We start from the raw sequence: 19,771 nt of genomic DNA, 5'->3' as shown, positions 1-19,771 counted from the left end.
TGGGCGGAGACAACGAAAGGCTCTGGGGCATCAGGCTGAGAACGCAGCATGAAGTACTGTGCCGTGGCCCATCCCCTCCAATACCACGACTGTGGTGCATACCGATGGCCATTCTCTGTAAGCACGTGGAGGTTTCCTCTGCATGCAGGAGTGTGTTCAAGGAGGACCAGAGGCAGGCCACTAGTGATGGGAGATCATTCTCCCCTCCCCTGAAATCACTTTCAACCATTTTTGCTTTAATTTTTAATGTTTATTTATTTTTGAGAGCGCGAGAGAGAAACAGTGCAAGCGGAGGAGGGACAGAGAAAGAGGGAGACACAGAATCCGAAGCAGGCTCCAGGCTCCGCCGAGCTGTCAGCACAGAGCCCGATGCAGGGCTTGAACCCACAAACCGTGAGATCATGACCTGAGCCCCCCAGGTGCCCCACCTTCAACCAGTTTTGGTTGGGAATTGGTGGATGAATACCCCAACTCCCTTGGTTTTCACCAGAGATAATACTGAGGAGTGATCACTCTGCCTGGACCCCAAGTTGTTCCCCCTGTCCTTGCCCCTACCCTCCACGATTCCACAATCCAGGCCTTCCTTCATCCATCCACAACTACACTGGTTTCATCTCCCGCAGCTTCGTGCTCCTTGATTCTAAACTGGCCGCAGCTTCCTGCACGCACCATGCTGTTTGGCCCTTGCACGCCTTAGCTCAAGCCGTTCCCTCTGTCTGCAATGATGCCCTTCCCCGCGTTCCTCCCTGGCTCTTTCTCATGCTTCAAAGCTCAGCTCAGACAATACCTCATTTGCAAATATTTATTAAGCATTTGCTCTGTATGATACAGAGTGCTACAGAAGTACCTGGAAAGGGCACCTCGTGTTGACCTGGGGGACAGAAAGCGCCCCATCAGAAGTGTCATCTAAAATTCTAAGAGATGAGTCTCAAAGGAAGAGGGAGGGGTCAGATGAAGAAGGAGGTGGGGGTTCTCGTTTCTGAGGCACCGGAAGTGATGCCAGAGCAGAGGTGGATCACAGGTGCCAGAGCAGCCGGTTAAGTGAACGAAAACCAACAAAAGTGACCGAGGATGGCGTCATAGCAGAGAAAAGGAAGCGGCAAGAGGGGGGAAGATGAAAAGGCACGAGGCTGTGAGACGACATAAGGCTTCGTGTCATTTTACGGAACACAGAATTTGTGCCGGCGCAATGGCACAACGATGAAGAGTCCCTGAAGCTCCAAGCCGGTCAAATGCTCCATCCCCCGAGCTTCCATATCTTCCCTGGGATACGTCTTGTCAGTTCATGCACCTGCTTCCCCAGCGGACAGCGCATTCAGATATGGCAAGAAGCATTTCTTAATCTCCGTTTCCTTACACCTGACACAGATCCTGCCCCAGAACAGGATTGTCGTGGATGCATTCAGCTGGTCCACAGAAGGGACATATTGCCATCCGGATCACAGCACAGCCCACCTACAAAGGAAGGCGTGAGGCTCCCCCCTGCCTCAGCATCAGAGTCCTCATTGTCAATGCCACACCAGGTGACGCGAAAGTGCAGCTGAGATGCTCTGCAGGCAGAATTTGACCACTGAGGATCCCTGACCCAGAGGCATCTCTGGGGTGGCCAAGCAGGAATGGCCCACACCAGGAGCGAGGGGATGCGTGGGGAGGACCTGGAAGAAGACTCGGGCAGTACAGCGCTGGGGAGGCTCAGGAGGAGCACGGAGGGCTTGCCCCTCTGACAACCGCGGAGGTCTCTGAAGACAGCACCAGTGAAGACCTGCGCTCGCTGTCCACGGGGTGGCCATGGGGTCACTGGAGGCCCTGTGGGGACAGAGAGCAGTCAGAAGTTGGAGGCTCACAGCTGTTCGGGTCAGGAGAGCAGAGGACAGACTCCAATGTGCTGGGAGGTTTGCTTCGCTTGCTTTGCACTAAGGAGATCATTGTCTGCATCATCGATGCCGGTTTCTATATCTGCTTCACCCTCGTTTCCAAACCAGGCTCATTGTGACCTGAGCCGAAGTCAGATGCATAACTGACTGAGCCACCCAGGCATCACAGTTTTCTTTGTATGGGCCTGGTTTACAATGTACATTGGATAAATATTTATTAAATGAGAGAAGCCGCTTGCTGGAATTATGTTCCACGTGGCTAGTGGCTGTTTTGTTCACATGCTGAATCCCCAGCACCTAGACCGGGACTGGCACCCAGCAGGTGCTCAGAAATTAGTTACCTGATATACCTAGTTATATTATTACAAGGAATTCGTGTTATCATGGCTCAAAGAGGATAGATCTTTCTCCCAAGATCACAAGACCTTAGAGGGTAGATGGGACAGATGAGCTCAGTCTTCCCAGGTTCCAAGCTGGTGGCTCTCCTGGGCTGCGGTGCCCCTGCTGGAGAAGAGCTGAAGTGCTGTGAGCCCAACTAGATTCTCTGACTTGCTTCAAGGATGAGACCTGGGGGGCTCTGGTGGCTGAGTTGAGACCAAGGACTTCGGACGGTGGTGCTGAGGATCAGAGGTGGGATGGCTGCATAGGCTTTGCCGGGGCCTGTACAGGTAGCCTAAAACAAGAACCTAGATAGCACGTTGCAAACGTGGGCTCTGCAAATAGGAATGCTCAAAATGTTAGTGCCCGAAGGAGCATGGGAGAGAGGGCAGAGCTGGGGCTGGGGGAGGAATCCTAACGTCGGGAAGACTGAGAGTGGGGAAGAATGAAAAGCCCTAGGACTGAGGCATGGAAGTGCGTGCATCCCGAGAGCAGGCAGGGACATCTGAGAGAACAATGGTAGGCCAGGACAGTGCAGTCACAGAGCCTTGAAGGGAAGCGTGAGGTGCAGGAAATCATCAGACCAGACGGAGGACTGGCAAAGTCTGCTGAACTTGGCTGCATGGAGGAAAAGGCACAGAGTTTCATGGCAAGAGCCTGTTCAAATCTGTACTTGGCCATTCTACTGCCTACTAGCAACTTAGGATGAGCAAGAGACTTACCTCCTAGTTGTCAGCATCCTTATTTACAAACAGATGATACTGACTGGGCCCGTAAGATGCCCTGCCCAGCGCCTGAAACACAGCATGCACTCAATAAACGCTGTGATTAGTATGTTGGTGGCGGTGTTGTTATTGCAACTGGTGACCTTTAAGGAGAAAATATCAGTTCAGTACTGGGAAGGGGAGGGGAGGGGAAGAAGATGGGAACCAGATTGCAGGAAGTTAAAGGGAGCCAAAGAAACGGTGGGTGTAGATCACTTTGCGGGGGAATTTGATAGTGGAAGGAAGTTGAGAAATCCGGTGGTTGGGCAGCAGGAGGGCCGGCAGTTTCTTTGAGGCAAGTGAATGTTCACGAGTAACCTGGAGAGAAGAAACTGAAGATTTCAGAGAAACCAGGGGCGGGCCTGGGGAGCAGGCAGGGATGGCCCCCAGATGAGAAGACAGAGCGGAGCCCCTGACTGTTCTCTGCACACTGGCCTGCCTCTGCTCAGGTACCAGCCTCCCCACGAAGGCTAGGGCCAGAGGTCTTTCCCTCGGCCTCTTTCAGAGAGGGTGGTAGAAAGAAGAGGCCCAAGTTCTGGCCCTGACCCTGGCCATTTGTACTTGGCTGAGCCCTCGTCCTTGCCGGGCCCCTGCTTCCTCCTATGTCAATGAGGTGGCAGGGGGTGGGAGGAAGGAATCATCTCTGATTTGGGCCATGTCATCTCAGTGAGCATCACAAAGCGTTTTCTCTTCTGAAGCCTTTCTCCACGCTGATTAGAAGGAAGAAAAAAAAAAACCAAACAACTTGGAGCTGAAGCTACCACCTCCCCCAGCAACCGGGACAATATTTCTGTTTCACACGTATTGCGAGCAGATCCGGCGATTCCATCAGTGCTGGCAGATCGCTGCCGAGCCTCCTGGTGTTTTAAATAGCATGTGCACTTCGTCCTGGCTTCTGGAATGAAGCAAGGGAGAGGCAGGAGCCTTGTGCTAGGCTGAGTGTCGCTGTTGATGAGGCACTCGACGGCTGCAGGCTTCTGAATCCTCAGAAATAACAACAATTTCTGCACACGCCACAATCTGTCCTCCAAGGCAGCAAATGCATCAGCTGCTGGTTATTTTGATACCCTAGATAAAAAGCTCTTTCGAGAAAATCTAGTACAGAAAAACATTCTTATCCTCTGCCTGTCTGCACCATTCCTTCTGCCCGCTGTCCCTCAACTGTTTTGCATTCCTATAAACATAGCCGGTCCAAGCCTTAAAGTCCTTGTCTCAATTACCCAGGAGAAGGACATTTCCTTTGGGCCTTTCGTGGAAACGGAAAAGGCAAGCGAAGACATACCTGCCTGTGGTCTCTGTGCCAGGGTCAGCCTGATCCTCAACCTGCTGGAAACCGATGCATTGTGAATGGGTTGTCTGACAGCCACAGATGGCTCTGACCACTCTTGGATTCAGCAAGCATGTACTGAGCACCTACTGCGTACCAGGACCTGGGGAGACTGTGATACACGTGGGTAGGAACTAATAATCCAGCTCCTACAAGAACATGAACTCTGATCAGGGACTACGGCCATCTCACAGTGCCTGGCACACAGTAAGTGCTCAAAAAGTAATCTTTGGAGTGTTTGTTTATTTGTTTGTCATTTACATGCCATTTACATGTCATTTACTTGAGATCCTTAAAGTCCAGGGACAGAAGCAGAGTTACACAGGGCTGGAAAGAGCTCTTATTAAACCAACATGTGCCATCAGAATACAATCAACAATTTGGGGGGTGGGGCATCTAGGCTTATATTCTGCTTACATCATTTTAAATTTCCCTCTTACACACCACATGAAAAAGAACCACAAGTGCCCCAAATCCTTTTGTCCTTCTGGGTGACGCCACAAGTTTGCACACAAAAGCTCCGCGTTCAACAACCATATTCTCTGTTATTCTAGAATTGTCAACTTCATCCCTAAATTCTCAGGCAGCTATTAGGTAAGAGGTAGGGCTGGTGCTTTGGAACAAGTTTCTACATGACACGATTGATGAATGAATTTGTCCTATTGTCTGGAAATTCCTTTGTTTATTTGACGATGCTAATTTCCTAACGCATCACCCTGAGTCTGATGCCGCCTTTGCAGAAAGGCCATTTATGGTGTCCCCAGTCGTTTGCACCCACCTCCAAAGTGTGTTCAGCCACCAGTCTGTATCTGAACAACTCAGAAGTGGAAGAGCCTTTGCTGGGAAACAACGAGGTCATACCAAAGCTAAAGCTGACTTTTAATTTCTGGGGCTTTCTTCCTACCTCATCCTTCTCAGAGTATGCATCCACGGAGTGAACTTAGGTATGGGGGCAAAGGTGAAAACAGAAAGAAGTGAAGACCCCAGGCCAATATGTGTGAAGGGGGTTGGAAATGCCTAAGCAGAGCCTCGCTGTGTTCAAGTGACCTGCACTGGGGGTAAAGGGCTACTCTTGGATTGACAACAGAAGTCACTCCTGGGTCTCACTAAATCCCAGTACGCGAGGGTGGCTTTCGCCTGTATTGTGCTGGCATGCCTTCACCAAAAAGGGGGTCTCTGCTTCTCTCTGTCTCTGTCCCCACATCTGTTCCTCCTTGTGACATCAGGCACGGGGTGGGGGTTCAGCATACAATTTATTCAAGGGAGAAGTGAAGACATCTGAAGAGCTGGACCCCAGAGGGAGAGGGGGTGTGAATTTTCAAAGACCTATGGATCCCCCAGCACATTGCAATTAATGACGTACACTTGGTGAAAAATCTGCCTTGCTCCTTTGGGGCTGGGGTGGGAAAGGGCAGGCTGTGGATCCAGATGAGCTCCCCTGTCAGGCTCTGAATCCAGGAACCCAAGAAATCCCAGAGATCCTGTCTCACTTAGAGTCCACACGGTGAGGATAAGAAGGAATTTGTTTAGGGCCTAAGGCTGGGCAGAGGCTCTTTCTGCCTAGATCAGTTTAGAGTGACAAACTCTTACAAAGCTAAAGAAAGCTGCAGACCCTCTACCCAGAAAAATCCACACATCAAACACAGACATACAAATTCGCCTACAATTTCAGAGGGATCAGTGATCGCAGCAAGGAAGCTTCTGGAATCTGGGCCCTTAAGTTCTAGCCCTGAATCTAAGTCCTGCTGCCTAAGTACTCTAGCCCTTGTCCCCACGCCGACTTGCCCCTGCCTGGGGGCCTTCTAGCTGGTTCTGGTTTTCGGAGACGCCTCCTTCCCTTGAATCAGAGGAGCCCCGCACCTGCATCTCGCCAAGCTTCCCTGGGTGCTCTTTTCTCCCCGGGCGTCGGGTGGCGTCCCAGGCGGAAAGCTCTCTTGGCTTTTTTCTCTGGCTGCTAGGAGCAGAGGCAGCCAGAGAGCCTAGGGCACCGAGCGTGACGTCGGGCGGACCCCGGGAGCTCTGGCTGCAGGCGACGCGCGAGGCAAGGGCGGGGAGGTGCGGGGAGCTCCGGGCAACTCCGCCCACAACGGCCTGCTGGCCCTTTGGCGTCCGGAGCCGGCACCCCCGCCTGATGCCCCAGAAAATCCCCGTCCAGGCTTTGCGCGCGCGGCCCCTCCGACCCCCGTGCGTTTCCCTTTGACCTCCGGAGACTTGAACCCTTCCCTGGCTGTGTGGAGCCGGCCCTCCCGGGAGCTATCGATCTGTAACACCCAGGACCCCTGATAGCCCGACACCTCCGCCCACCAGAGCAGGTGCTGGGCCGGGGCTGGGGAGGGTTGCAGTGGGGGGAAGGATTTGGAGTGAGTGACTCAGGAGTCCGGGAGGAGGGGCTAAGAATTCAAGAAGCTTGTGTTAGAGCAGCTCGGCGCTCATGCACAGCAGAGAGCGCTGGGAGCCGGAGGGGAGCGCAGCGGTGAGTCAGGCTGCCCCGAACCGAGCGCGGAGAGGGGCGCAGCGCGGGCAGGGGGCGCGGGCTGGCGCGGTTGGGCTCCCCGGGAGAGAGTGCATGGATCCTGTTTTGGCGAGATCTCCGGGCACCCCCCGAGGCTCCCGCGGGCTGAAGTGCAGCAGTGTCCCGAGTGGGTGTGGGAGCGCGGGAGCCTGGGCAGGCGGGCGAGTCCGGGAGAGCAGCGCTCTCTCTCGCTCTTTGGTCGAGGAGTTCCGGGTCTCCCGATGGCCCGAAGTCCGGGAGGCATCCCTGGAGCCTGCAGTGGCCGCCACGGCTGTGCCAGGGACTACCAGCTCCAGGGAGAAGGGGACCGCGCGCAAGTGAGGGAGCGCGAAAGAGCGTAGAGAGAGGGATGCGCGGGCTGCGAGCGCGCCGGGGCGGGAGGAATGGTGGTCTGCGCCGCGGCGGGCGAGTGCGTAGCGCGCGCGGGCTGGTGTGTGCGCGGAGTCCGGAAAGTGCTACGTCGCCCCCAGGTGAGGGGATGAGCCGGGCAGGGCTCACTGGAAGCGGTGCAGGGAACCGAGTAAGGGTCCTTGGGCTCCTCCGCGAGTCGCTGGAGGGCTGGGAGACCCTAGTGAGGGCCCCAGGGCTCGATAGAAGGAGCCTGTGCACCAGGGGACCTCCAAGGAGCCACGCTGGACCGAAGTCGCCAAAGCTTAACCCGGCTACTTGGGTCACAGGCCTCACCTCCAGCTGTCTGCTGCCAGGTGTAGGAGAAGCTGGAGGGGTGGGGCGGGCAGCGCCTTGGGTCCAGACGGCAAGGACAGAGGGGAGGCAGAGAGAGGACTCAGAGGTCAGGAAGCGGCATCTTTGGGTCAACACGAACAAGCGGCTTAGCAGTGTTTGATTACAACTCTCCTTTCAAAAAAAAAAAAAAAATCTCTGAGATTCTCATGGAAGGTGTTTTCTGCTTGAACTTTCTCTTCCCTTGTGACTTGAGAGATTAAAAAAGATCCTGCTTGCTAGGCTGGTTTTTCCAAGTTGTTCCAGGTTGGAAGTTGTAACAGTTTGAAGGATAATTTATGGGTGTTTCATGCATTAAAGTGTGTTACAGCAAAGCCTGTTGGGTGCTGTGGGTATTAAGGAAAACTTAGTGCACGTTCCCAGCTGGAAACCGAAATAGTGCTCTCCTGGGTGCCTCTGCCCCATCTGTCATCTGAGGCCAATGGAAATCCTGGAGAAAAGGCACTTGATTAATTGTCCTGGCTCCATCCTGTGGGCACACCCACTGCCAGGGCCAGCCCCCTCTTCCCCTCCACGTGCAGGGCCAGCTGCCTTCTGCAAATTCACACATGATGGTGGAAGGCCCACCAGTGACATCGTTGCAGGGTCTTCAGGCTCTTGAAGCTGCCAATTCAGTCTGCTGGAGGGGAATACTTCTCCCTCCCAGAGCAGCACAGAAAGGGCAGCAGCACTTGGGCCCTGCCCGCCCGTCTTGCGCAGTGTTTTCGGTTTTTTACCGAACGTCTGAAACTTTCTCCCTCTGCAGAGGAAAGGGCTACATTAGATCTGGATGGGCGCCTTCTGTGGATCTTATTCTGGAATAAGTCATATGTCAGCCTCGGCAACCCAAATGTCAATCCATGTTGGGCAGTGTTCCCGGAGGTTCAGAGGGGACTGCGGACTGGGCAGAGAGGGCGGGGAGGAGTGGTCTGGGGGCTGGGTCTGGCGCTGTTGGCATTGACTCCCTGAAGAAGCGCGTGGTGTTCCTCATACTTGGGTCCGTCAGTTGCAGGGGGTGGGGTTCGCGTCACGTGTTGCCAAACCCCTCCTCCTTTCCCCAATGTTTTTATGCAGGTGAAAGAAAGGGCAGCCTTGAAGGGGAAAATGTTAGGAGGCACCACAAATGGGAAACCAAGGTCCCAGGAGTGTGGGGACTCATGTGTGGATGGACTTGTAGGAGTCCCTCAGAGGATTTTATAACCAGCTGCTGGGGCCACCCCTTCCCTGGGCAGCCTTGTTACCCCTGAAGCAGCCCAAGCCTACCAGCAAGTGGGAAAATTGGGTCCGCTGGGGACAGTCATCCTAGTCTGGGTGACTCTTCCTGCACCTTTAGTCCTTCTCAAAGCAGTGAGGTTTCTCACCTCCTCCTATTACCCACCCCTCATCACCCCCAGCTGGGGGCCCAGAGGGAGGTTTGACATTCTTCTTCTCCTCCGTGGAGAAATCCTGGCAGTGGCCAGGACCAGGAAGGGGGCCCCGGCTGCCTGCCGACATCAGCAGGGAGGGTAGGGCATGGCAGGGCAGGGCTGGAGCCTGAGGGAAGTTTCTCATCATTACTGAGATGAAACTGATGAGAAAGTCTCACCTCTTCACTTTGCAACAAGCACTGAGCACTCCTGCGGCACAGTCGAGTGCCCTTTGCAGCGGCAGTTGCATTGAGCTGCAGAGAAATTACCAGGAGACATCCTACTGCTCTTCCCTACTATGCCTGGAGCGGAGGCAACGCCCAAACCCCTGAGCCAACATCAGTGCAAGACCAGGGACCAGAGCCCCAGCCATTGATCTGCTCCCAGTAAGAACTGGTAGGGATTTTGGGGTCCCGAGCAGGCCTTGGAGACCTTTGCTGGCAGCAAATACTCTGCTCTTAGGAGGCAGTGGAAGGTTTGCTGAGGATTCACTTAAAATCTCTGGGTATTAGGGGCACCTGGGTGGCTCAGTCGGTTAAGCATCTGACTCTTGGTTTCTGCTCAGGTCATGATCTCCTGATTTGTGAGATCGAGCCCCTTGTCGGGTTCCGTGCTGGCAGTGTGGAGCCTGCTTGGGATTCTCTCTCTGCCTCTCCCAGTCACACTCGCTCTCAAAATAAATAAATAAAACATTTAAAAATTTTTCTGGCTATGTCTGAGCAAAATAAAACCTATGTTCCCAGAGGGTTTCTCTTTCTTTGACTGGCACTTCCGATCTTGCAAACCACCACCTAAACTGTCAGCTCTCAAGCTCACCCAGTCTTGAGAAATCAACTCTATGATGGACCAGTGTCACAGAACAGCTTATGGTGGCATTGGGCATTAGGCAGATAAATGTAGGTGGAAGACCATTCCCCGACCCATTCCCAGGGACCTTGCGTCTTGACAGTGAGCACACGGTTGACATCCTAACTCCGAAGAGCAGTAACACCAGGATGGCCCTGAGGCAGAAATGCAGCTGGGGAAACCAAGGCTTTGGAGTCATTGGCCTTTAGATCAGGTGTGCACAGGGATGGAATTGTCACTGTTAGAACCAAGGAGGCTAGACCTTCCGCCACAATGATTGGCCAAGACCAGAATAATGACAATATACAATAAAAAAGTTTCTCAAGCTTCCTGATGTTTTTTATTCTTCTTCTATTGGCTGCTTTACATGTTTTTGAGGAGCCTCTATAGACCATTGGCCTCAGACTCTGACATAGTAGGAATCAGATTGAAACACTGAGATGATCTCTTGACATTTTTTTGCTGTAATGTGGGCAAACGTTCTGTAGTAGTCCTGAGTTGGGAGACAGGAGAGAAAAAATCTTTGTGACCTTGAGCAAGTCACTCAACCTGTCAGGCTTCACTTTTCCAATCTATAGGACAGTTGTATTGAATTAATAGTGTTTCCCAATGGGACTTACTTTGGGGACAATTCTTGGTTAAGTGTGACCTACTTACATAATGCAGGAAGCTTAGCATCCCTATCTTGCCTACTAAATAAATGCCAGAAGTCATGGCGACAACCAAAAATTCACCTCCCCCACCCCCCGCCACTGCCCCTCGTATATGGGTAAATGCCTATTAGAAGGATAATACTCTTCTCGGTCAAAAATTCCCTTGGGAATTACCAATAAGTGCCTTTCTTCCAGGCCCCACTCTTGGGGCATCCGTTATTTAATCATTGACTTGGGGCTTCATCTCCAAGAACCAGCATATCAGTCTCCAGGAGGCCGTTGGCAGGAACCTCAGTGCTGTGGTCCCACTAGGAATCACTCTGTCTCTTTTGTCACTGGAGTATGACTACAAATGACCCACATGAAAAGAAAACCAGCAAGAGTGGGGGGAAGGGACAGGTGGTATCAGAGCATGGCAGCTTTCCTTCCCTGCCATATGCTGTTAAAAACACAGGCAGACTGCTTGCCCCGGGTGTCCACAGCTCTGGGAGGGAATCCTTCCTTCCTTTACTAAATGGATCACACTCTGGCACCAGGAGGTCCCTTTCCTGAATGAGAGAATGAGAAGGCAGAACCCTCTCCGGCACTGCCGGCACTTAATACAACATGGGGCCATGTTGATAGCAAATTAATACAACTGTGCCCAAGCTGTGAGAATAAATGGGAATCAAAAATGTGACATTTGATTGAAAAAAGTCAGCCAGCAATGCTACACTGGAGGGGGTGGTGCTTGGAACACTGGGTTTATTCTCAAGGAGAACAGCTCATGTTATACTTACTCCTGCCCCAAGCTCTCACTGTAGGACAAAAGATGGAACCGGTTGATTATTCATAGTGCAGAGGGCTGAAATGAATGCTATCTTGGGAGGGTGTTCTAGAAACACCTGCTTGCTACACCCCTCCCCCTGCCCCCAAGTAATAGAAAAGGGCTGGCAGGGTTTAGAGTTGACTCTTAATGAGGTGGTGGGGGAAGGACATAGGAGACCTAAGGAGATCCCTGATGAGGCCAAGAATGGTCTGGTGATGCAGTCTGTCAGGTGGGACCAGCAGCAGTGGCTTTTTAAGTTGCCCAAGACTTGGGCCAACCCCTTCCACATGCAGAGAGTCTTTTCATTAGTAGTAGGATTAGTCAGAGTCAGTCAGGGTTTTCCCGAAAACTGACCACGAGGCAAAGCAGTTGGAGATGCTCTGGCACCTTCCTGCGCTGGCTTCTGCAGGTGGAGGGTTGCAAGTGCAAGGACCTGGCTCCTGAGTCAGTGGGAGGGAACGGCCCAAGCCACCCCACACCGAGGGCAGTTAGGATCCACCACTGCTGGAATCGTTTCCCGATAACCACTTAGTACAGATGGGCTGAGTCTCCCAGTTCCTCTGGCTGTTCCTTCGGTAGCCGGGGTTGGTGACGTGCTCGTGTGTCTGCATTCTGCATGCTGTCCCCAAGGGAGCTGAAGGAGGCCCGGCCGTCTGGTAGAAGCCATGAGCACTCGGCCCAGGTGGGTGGTGGAGGGAGGTCCTGCCTCCCCTCAGCACTGTGGGTCTGAGGCATGGACAAAGTGACTTGCTTTTCAATCTGGTGACACGCCATCCCATGTTTGGACTCGGGCAGACCTGGCTCGGAGGCTGAGTCCCTGGGCTACCACCTCATCCTTGTCAATAACCAGGTGTCGGACCCCCGAGGTGTGTGGGAGATGCCAAGAGAGGCAGGGTCCCTTTGGACGGTGGTTTTGAAGTTGGAGCCATGCTGGGCTCTAACTGCCTACGAGATGCTGGACTAGGTGACACAGGTGACAGAGGGGAGAGGGGTGACCACCCAGCAGAGAGAGCTGCAAGGGGTCACCTGTGGTTTGGGGTCCTTTTCCATGAAACAGAAGTAACAGTGAGTAGTACCCGCTCCTTCGGACTGTGGTGCGTAGTAAGTGGGACGCACGCCAGCACCTGCCGGGCACACGGGAGGCACCGCACAGGCACGACTCTCCTTCCCTCGTGTTCTCCCTCGGAGGGACTCATCTGAGGAGGTCATCCCGTCATGCTTTTTCATTTCAGGTCAGACAATATCAGCTTTGCGCTTTTTCCTTTTCAAAGTTTATTTATTTATTTTGAGGGAAGGAAGGGTAGGGAGATTGGGAGAGAGAGAATCCGAAGCTGGCCCCGCACAGTCAGCACAGAGCCCGACGTGGGGCTCGAACCCACGAACCATGAGATCATGACCTGAGCCAGAGTCGGACGCTTAACCTACTGAGCCACCCATCCTTACACTTTTGAGATCTCTGCGTCTCTATCTAAAGCTTTGCTGCATTGAGGGAAGAAATCTCTTTAACAGCATTGAAGGCTTTTCTAGGAACTTACTCACCTATATTTGGACCTTCTGTAATTAACAGACTCATTTTGATAGAATTTTAACCAAAGCCTTCATTTCTGAATTCTTTTTGCCTCATAACGTCCAGGGGAAAGACGACGCGTGGATAATTTTCTTTCAGAGGCCAACTTCTCCTCAGACTTTTACTTCAGCAACGTTAGGCAGTGCTCTCTAAATAAGGCATTTCTTGAGAATGGCCATTTGCACTGGCAGCTTTAACAGTGTTTTGGTTCCTTACCCCACATACCAACGCCTCCTCCTCCAACCACTTGTGTCTTGGGGATTTTATGTATCTTATCAAGTTTACAAGAGGAGAAAGAAGGAGGAAGTGAATTTTTCTATGACAGCAGGCCGGTTGTGCTTCTCCCGACCAAGGGTCCCTGGCTGAGTAGCTGTCACTGAACCACCTATAGCCTGTGGTTAAAGGGGACACAGCCCCCACCCCACTGGGGAGGCAGGTCCCCCAGACGTCAGGCCTGTGGATTGATTTTCCCTTTTCTCAGCCTCTTTATTGAGGCACTAACCAGGGAGACTGGGCGCGATGGGGGGGTTCACGATCCATATAAATCATGATCCCATCTCATCAAGGAGTTTGCTCAGGAGTTGAGATTGAAATGGCTTTACAGGCTCATCAGATAACGTAAGTGAGGTAAGTCCAGAGGCTGGTGGGGACCACGTTGAGCTCCAGAGTGCACCCCGTCCAAAGGCGACAGGCCGTCTGTCGCTTTGCGGGATTGTAGGGCCAATGTGGCCAGGTCTTCCAACTTTTCAAGAGAAGTCAAAACTTTGAGCTTAAATGTATTATGTCCTCACTTTCAAAACACCCATGCAGACCCAACAGAATCTGTCAGCAGGCTTTTTTATCTTCTCAGTTAGATTAACACACTTGGAGCAGTCGAGGGCAGCATGAGGATGGGACCAGGGGAGCTAGCTGAAGAAGTGCTAATGTGGTGGCTGTAGGAGCCCCAGGAGGGGAGCGGTCTGAATGATGTGGTGCACTCCAGGGGGGCTTCCTGGAGGTGGGGGGTAGGGCTGGATATAGAAGGAACCTTGGCACACAAAGAGACAGAACTAGCTCCCGATCCCATGGTTCCACCTCTTATTGGTTCTCTGACCACGCTCCTTAATCCCTGTGTGCCTCAGTTTCCTCATCTGTAAGAGGGAATCACAATGCCAATCTTAGCGGGCAGTCTCGAGGTCAGAGAAGTGGATGCTGGAAGGCCCAAACTTAGCCCAGAACCTGCAATGCAGGAGTGCCCAGTAAGCCTGCTCCTCAGGCTGGCTGGGGTGGGTAGGGGTTTGGCCAGCTCGAGGGGGGGCTTTAAGAATACAGAGCCAGAAGCATGAAGGAGAAGGGCCTCTCGCTGAGCTTTGTGGATCATTGCTTTGTAAGGACTTGGGTCTCAGTCGCTTTTTCTGCCCCAGAAAAAGGACAGAAGGTGTAGTTATTTTTCTCATCTCTAGCCCTCCTCCTCTTTCTCCCCACGGCCTGTGGCCACCTGCCTACTTGTTCTCCATCAGGATCCCACCCTTTTAAAAACCTGACCTGAGCCACAGCAGAAAAACACAGCTCTACTCAGTAAGAAGGAAAAGGACTCCGGGAGGCTGTATAGACACGCACGGCAAATATTCAAGGAATTCTTAGGAATAAAAAAAAAATTCGTAAATCTGGATTTTTGCATGAGGCCATCACAGGAACATGTTTTCTCAATTAGCGTGCACATTGCTTGGAGTGAAGTCACCGAGTCCACGGCTCATCAGGGCTGACTCGTGCTGAGCCATCTGATCTGGACTTCACTTTCCATGACCCGACCCTGATGCAACCAACCCTGTCACTGTCTCTAGCTGTCGAAACAGATTTGTCCCCGAAATCCCAGACCAGGGTGGAGACACACACCCTCCCCTAAAGAGCAGTCCAATTTCAGATCCTAGGTGTGCTCACGAAAAATTGAGAAAGGCAACGTGAGTCTTGACGGTGGGTCGATGGATTCCCCACGTGACCTTGTGTGTTTCTTTCCCTCTGGCGTTATTGTTAGGTGGTGAGCACACACTGCCTCGTGAGGCGAGAGGAGTCCTTTAGGCTCCAAAAGCAGTGAAAAGAGTTCTTTTGCAAGCATGCGTCAACTGCCTAAAATATTGTATTAGTTGGTGCCTGAGATCAGCGGTTATGTTTTCTGGATGGTTTCCTGGACTGACTGTTCTCCAAGCAAATGGCTTTGTCAGATATTTGTAATTTCTGAAATATTTGATTGATGATGACCCCCTCCACCAGAGGGATGGTCCTGAGTGCATGAGTAGCAGCATGCCTCAGAAGCAGAGATGCTGCCCAGCATCCAGCAAGATCAAGCAGGAAGTTGAAAAACATTTCAAATCAACTGCCATCGAGTAGAGGAAAGGAAAACTTTTTTCAAAATACAGATTGAGTCCCATCAGGGGGATATGAAACTAATTTAGTAGTATAACTCTCTCTCTCTCTCTCTCTCTCTCTCTCTCTCTCTCAATGCAAGAGAGTAGAATAAAATTTTTAAAAATCAAAATGCATTGCATGTAGCAAAAAGTATTCATGAAACTTATGTTTTAGTGGTATGCACGCTTACACGTACGTATGTGCAAACCGGATCATGATGGAAAATGAATTTTTTCATGACGAGTCATGGTTTAAAAAGTTTAAAAGCTACTGGTATAGACAGCGGCATGGTTTAGAAAAGGGCGTAGCTCCGAAGCCAGACAAACTTGAAGTTAAGTCCCAGCTCTGTGACTCCCGGTTGTGTGATGTTGGGTAACCTGAGTTCTCACAGCATCAGTGTCCTTCTCTGGGCGGTCAGATGAATTCCATCCTCATAGGGCTGTTGTGTAGATTAAGTGACAAAGATGTATGAAGTGCCTGCCACCAAAGTGGCCCTCTGTAAGTGAGAGCTGCTGTTATCATCTGTCTTCTCCTTCCTCCCCCTCCTCCCCCTCCCCCTCCTCCTCCTCTTCCTCCTCCTCCCCATCCCCCTCCTCCCCATCCTCCTCCTCCTCCTCGCCCCCTCCTCCTCCTTTATCACTACTCAACCTCATCAGAACTATGACTTCCATTTTATCATCCCTGAATTTTGTTGTTTCTCTGGCAAACCAAGCTTGTCTTCGTTCCCACCTTCTAGATCATGTTTCTCCCATTTCATGCTTGCAGAGCCATCTCCCTGTGATTCTGTTGCCCACTCATGACCATGGCTTCATTGTCCAAGGGGCACAAGGCATCCTTCCCTGTCACTGGGAACCACCAGAGGGATATCGCCGCCTTTCCTGGCCTTGGGACTAGGACAAATGCTTTGGTCCTAGTGCGGATGCAGTGACTCTGGAGGGAGCTTCTGTTCCCACAAATCACATCCTTCCCCTTTAGTATATTTTTATAAGGGCAGCAGAGCTAAGATACCATTAAAATGTTGACATTGTCAAAATACTAAAGAAGTTCCTGCCCAGGCGAGGGAGCCTAACATTTTCTCATGAGCGAGGCTCCAGACTGCCCCAATGCCGGGAGTTTGTTTCTCTCCTGGTACAAACAGCTTAAAGGCTCCTAATGTGGACACTTGGGACAGCCACCTTCGGGCAAACCAAACCCTAATCCTAACTCCAGCCCTCACCCTGGCCCACAACCTATCACTGACCCGAGACCTCCCCTTCCCGGCAGGGGGTACCTGAGCGACCCACACCGGGATCCTAGTTTGGGGCCACAAAGGTGAAATGTCCCAATTTTCTTGAGAGCCTGGCTAATGCAGCCCCTGAAGACAGATCAGTGATGACAAACTGCCTGCCTCTTTGTTCACGTGGAATTGTCACCTTCCCCCCCTCATCTGTGTTTCTTCGTGCTCCCCTGGGGCTCATTCCAGCTCTCTCCTCATAAAATGCCCTCCCCCTGGGCCCCATTTTCACCACTAACACTCAAAGAGGATTATTAGTGACATCTCCTCAAATGCTGAATTCCTGTCCAGACCAAAGATTTAATGCTCCTTTCCGGGCACTTAAGACGTCTCTCTTTGAGGTTTCAGGGCAGTGGGGCAGAAGGGGAGAAAAGGGACCTGGTCCTAGTGTTAATTTCCGTCTCTGTAAGGGAATTCTCTCCCCTCCACCACCATTGGGCTATGCCCTATGAAATTAACATCACCAGGTCAGTTGCACATTGTAACTAACATTTATAACAGAGGGACACTCTTGCTTGTACCCAGTCCCTTCCCCCAAGCAGGTGGGTTATACTGAGCCGAGCCCTGGAGCTTGCGCGGACAGCAGGCGAAACAGCCAAGACGCTGTTTAAATACATCATCATTACACCTGGTTTTGTGGTTGTTTTTATTTTTAAGGAAAAAATAAACGCCGACTTACTTTTTCTGTGCCCCAAAGGCGGGGGTGGGGGAAGCATATTTCCACCCTTCCTGAAACTTGCAGTGACAAATGGAATCAATTGTCCCAGAACATGACACACGACCAAGAATGTTTCTTAGGCATGAAATGAATTACCTTTCTTTTCATCTGGGTTCAAGAGTGTGGTGTCTGTCCTTTCTGGGGGAAAGTGTGAACACCCAGAAATGTTTTCGTTTTCTTTTCTGAAGAGGTCAGACACCCAAAGCCTGACTCCAGACTTCACGCCCGTGTGTCAGCATCTCTGTGTCTTGGAAATGGAAGGAAATATTTGGGGCGGGGGAAGGGCTTTTCAGTGTTGTTGTTTTGAATTTTTCTAAAAAAGAGCAGGGCATGTGAGGAAGTGGACGGCTTAATAAAGCAAAAATATGTTTCAAAGTTTCTTTTTAAAGGATCTTGATGGTTAAGCAAAATAATAATTTAAATTGGCACAGCACACAGAAGGTCCCCTTCTCATCATGTCAACTTCTTGAATGATTATGGCCCTATTACAGAATTCTGACTGGCAAACTCACGCTTGGGAGAACTCCACAAACCTGTCTGGAGTTTCTTTCTTTCATGGGCTGGAAAGGTTGTTATGTAAGAAAGAAAAAATGGCTAAGTCGGGTATAGATTACTTCTTTCACCTCGGTCATACTCAGATTCGGGAGACCAGGCGTTTATCGTTGGCTCAGCCTTCTCTAGCTGTGTAACCTGGTCAAATCGCAGAACCTCCCTGAGCCTCCGAGTCTTAATCTGTACAATGAGAGTAATGATATTGCCCCTCTGTACCGCGTAGGGCTGCTGCTTTGACTATGGCTGCCAGCTGGGGAAGCACCTTGGCTGTGGATAAACAAAGTGAGGTGTGAAAGCCCTGGACGAGGAGTGTGGGGCTCCGGGTACCAGCGCTGGTTCTGCCCTTGGTTGGGTAGGGGACCTTGATAGTCACTTGCCCTACGTGAGTGATGCTAGCTCCCTCCCGCCCATACCAAATGCAGCAGCAGATGTGAAAGCATTTCGCGTAAGCTTGGGAAGAGATGAGCTGTTCCTGCCACGATGGGAACAGAGCCTGTGCTGGGCATTGAACGGGCCTAACGCAAGAGGCCAAGGGCACTGTGGAAAAAGTGGGAACGTGGAATCAGCCCCTCCAGGATTCCAGGTCCAGGGGGGGCTAAAAACACATGTGATTGAGAGTGAGTTACTGTACCTTTTTGACTTCTAGTCTCCTCAGCTGTAAATGGGACTAACAGAACTTCTTGGGAAGGATTAGACAAGGTGACTTCTGCTACGTCATTTGGTTGCCCAAAACCTGGTGTTGTAGGGGTCGTTGATGCTGAGCACAAATGGATGCCTCAGGAGCTGCTCAGCTACTTGTCGACCCGGCCGTGGACAGGATATAGTGGATGTAGTTACAGGGTCAGATGCCGCAGGGACATGAGCTCTCCTAATGTCCCTTCTCCCTTCTCTGTCCCCTTGGGTGGCTTTGCCTTCTCCTGACCTCTAAATGTTGGAATGTCCTGAGCTCAGTCCAGGCTCTTTCCCTTTCTGTATCACTCTCTTCCTGGATTTCTCATCCTCCCCAGGCATTAAATACAGTCCACCACTTCTGAGTGTCTGTTGCCAATGTGGACCTTTCCCCTGAGCCCCTAGGTCTTATGGGCTACTGCCCCGTCCACTTGGATATTGCAGATTTAGGTCTTACTTTAGCCTTCCCTATTTTAGATAATGACATCATTATCCCCACAGTTGTTCGGACCCCAAAGCTAGAAATCATCCTTGTGTCTACCTTCCTGGTCACCTTTCATCCAGTCCACCAGCAAGTCTTGTTGATTTCAAAATAAATTCTGAATGCAATCACTGCTTACCATCCCGCCACTGCCTGGTCCAGACCGCTATCACCTGTCCCCCAGACTACTCCAGAACCTCCTCATGGAGCCCCCTGCCTCCACCCTTTTAACCCTGCTGCAGTCAGTGTGCCCTTTTAACGGTGTCAGTCACGTCCCATGATTTCTCAGGCCTCAACCTTCCAATGTCGTCCCACGACACATGGAATACAATCCATACTTCTGCCTGTCCCCTGTCACCCGGAGGACATCTGGCAGGCTCTGGAGATAAATTTTAATGGTCACAAGTGGGAGGTGGGGATGGTGACACTGGCATCTAGGGAGTGGAGTCCTGGGATGCCCTAAATATCCTACAGTCCATAGGACAGCCGCCTGCAACAAAGAGGTGTCAGTAGGGTTGAAACCCTACTGGGAGAAGCCCTGCCTTTCCATGGTCTGGACCCTGCCCCTGTCTCCAACATCCTGGATCTCTCCTCTCCTTGACTGCTATGTGGCAGCCACACTGATCTCCTGGCTAGGTCTCCGGCACACTAATCTGTTTACTGTCTCAGGGTCTTTGCGCTTGCTATTTGGGACTCTTCTGCCCACAGGTCTTCTTTGCATGGTTAACTTTTGTTAACCTCTGTTCAGAGGTCACCTCTTGATTGCCTAATTTAAAATATCTATTTCCACTCCCTACCAAACCCAGCCACCGGTAGACTCTAGCTAGCCCCTTCCCGT

The 19,771-nt window shown here is 51.7% G+C and overlaps 1 protein-coding gene across 1 annotated transcript in view; it reads left to right on the top strand.

The window, feature by feature from the left end:
• The first annotated feature begins 6,770 nt into the window (after positions 1–6,770).
• The window catches only part of NGF (nerve growth factor), a 53,604-nt gene continuing 40,603 nt past the window's right edge, over positions 6,771–19,771 (top strand). The window contains exon 1 of the mRNA XM_007076454.2: positions 6,771–6,816. The gene's annotated coding sequence lies outside the window, so the exon portion shown is untranslated. The remainder of the gene's footprint in view (positions 6,817–19,771) is intronic.

The sequence above is a fragment of the Panthera tigris genome, chromosome C1 (genome assembly GCF_018350195.1).
Source record: "Panthera tigris isolate Pti1 chromosome C1, P.tigris_Pti1_mat1.1, whole genome shotgun sequence".
Taxonomy (NCBI): domain Eukaryota; kingdom Metazoa; phylum Chordata; class Mammalia; order Carnivora; family Felidae; genus Panthera; species Panthera tigris.
Note: the sequence above shows the minus strand (reverse complement) of the source record. Positions and strands in the feature narration are given on the sequence as shown.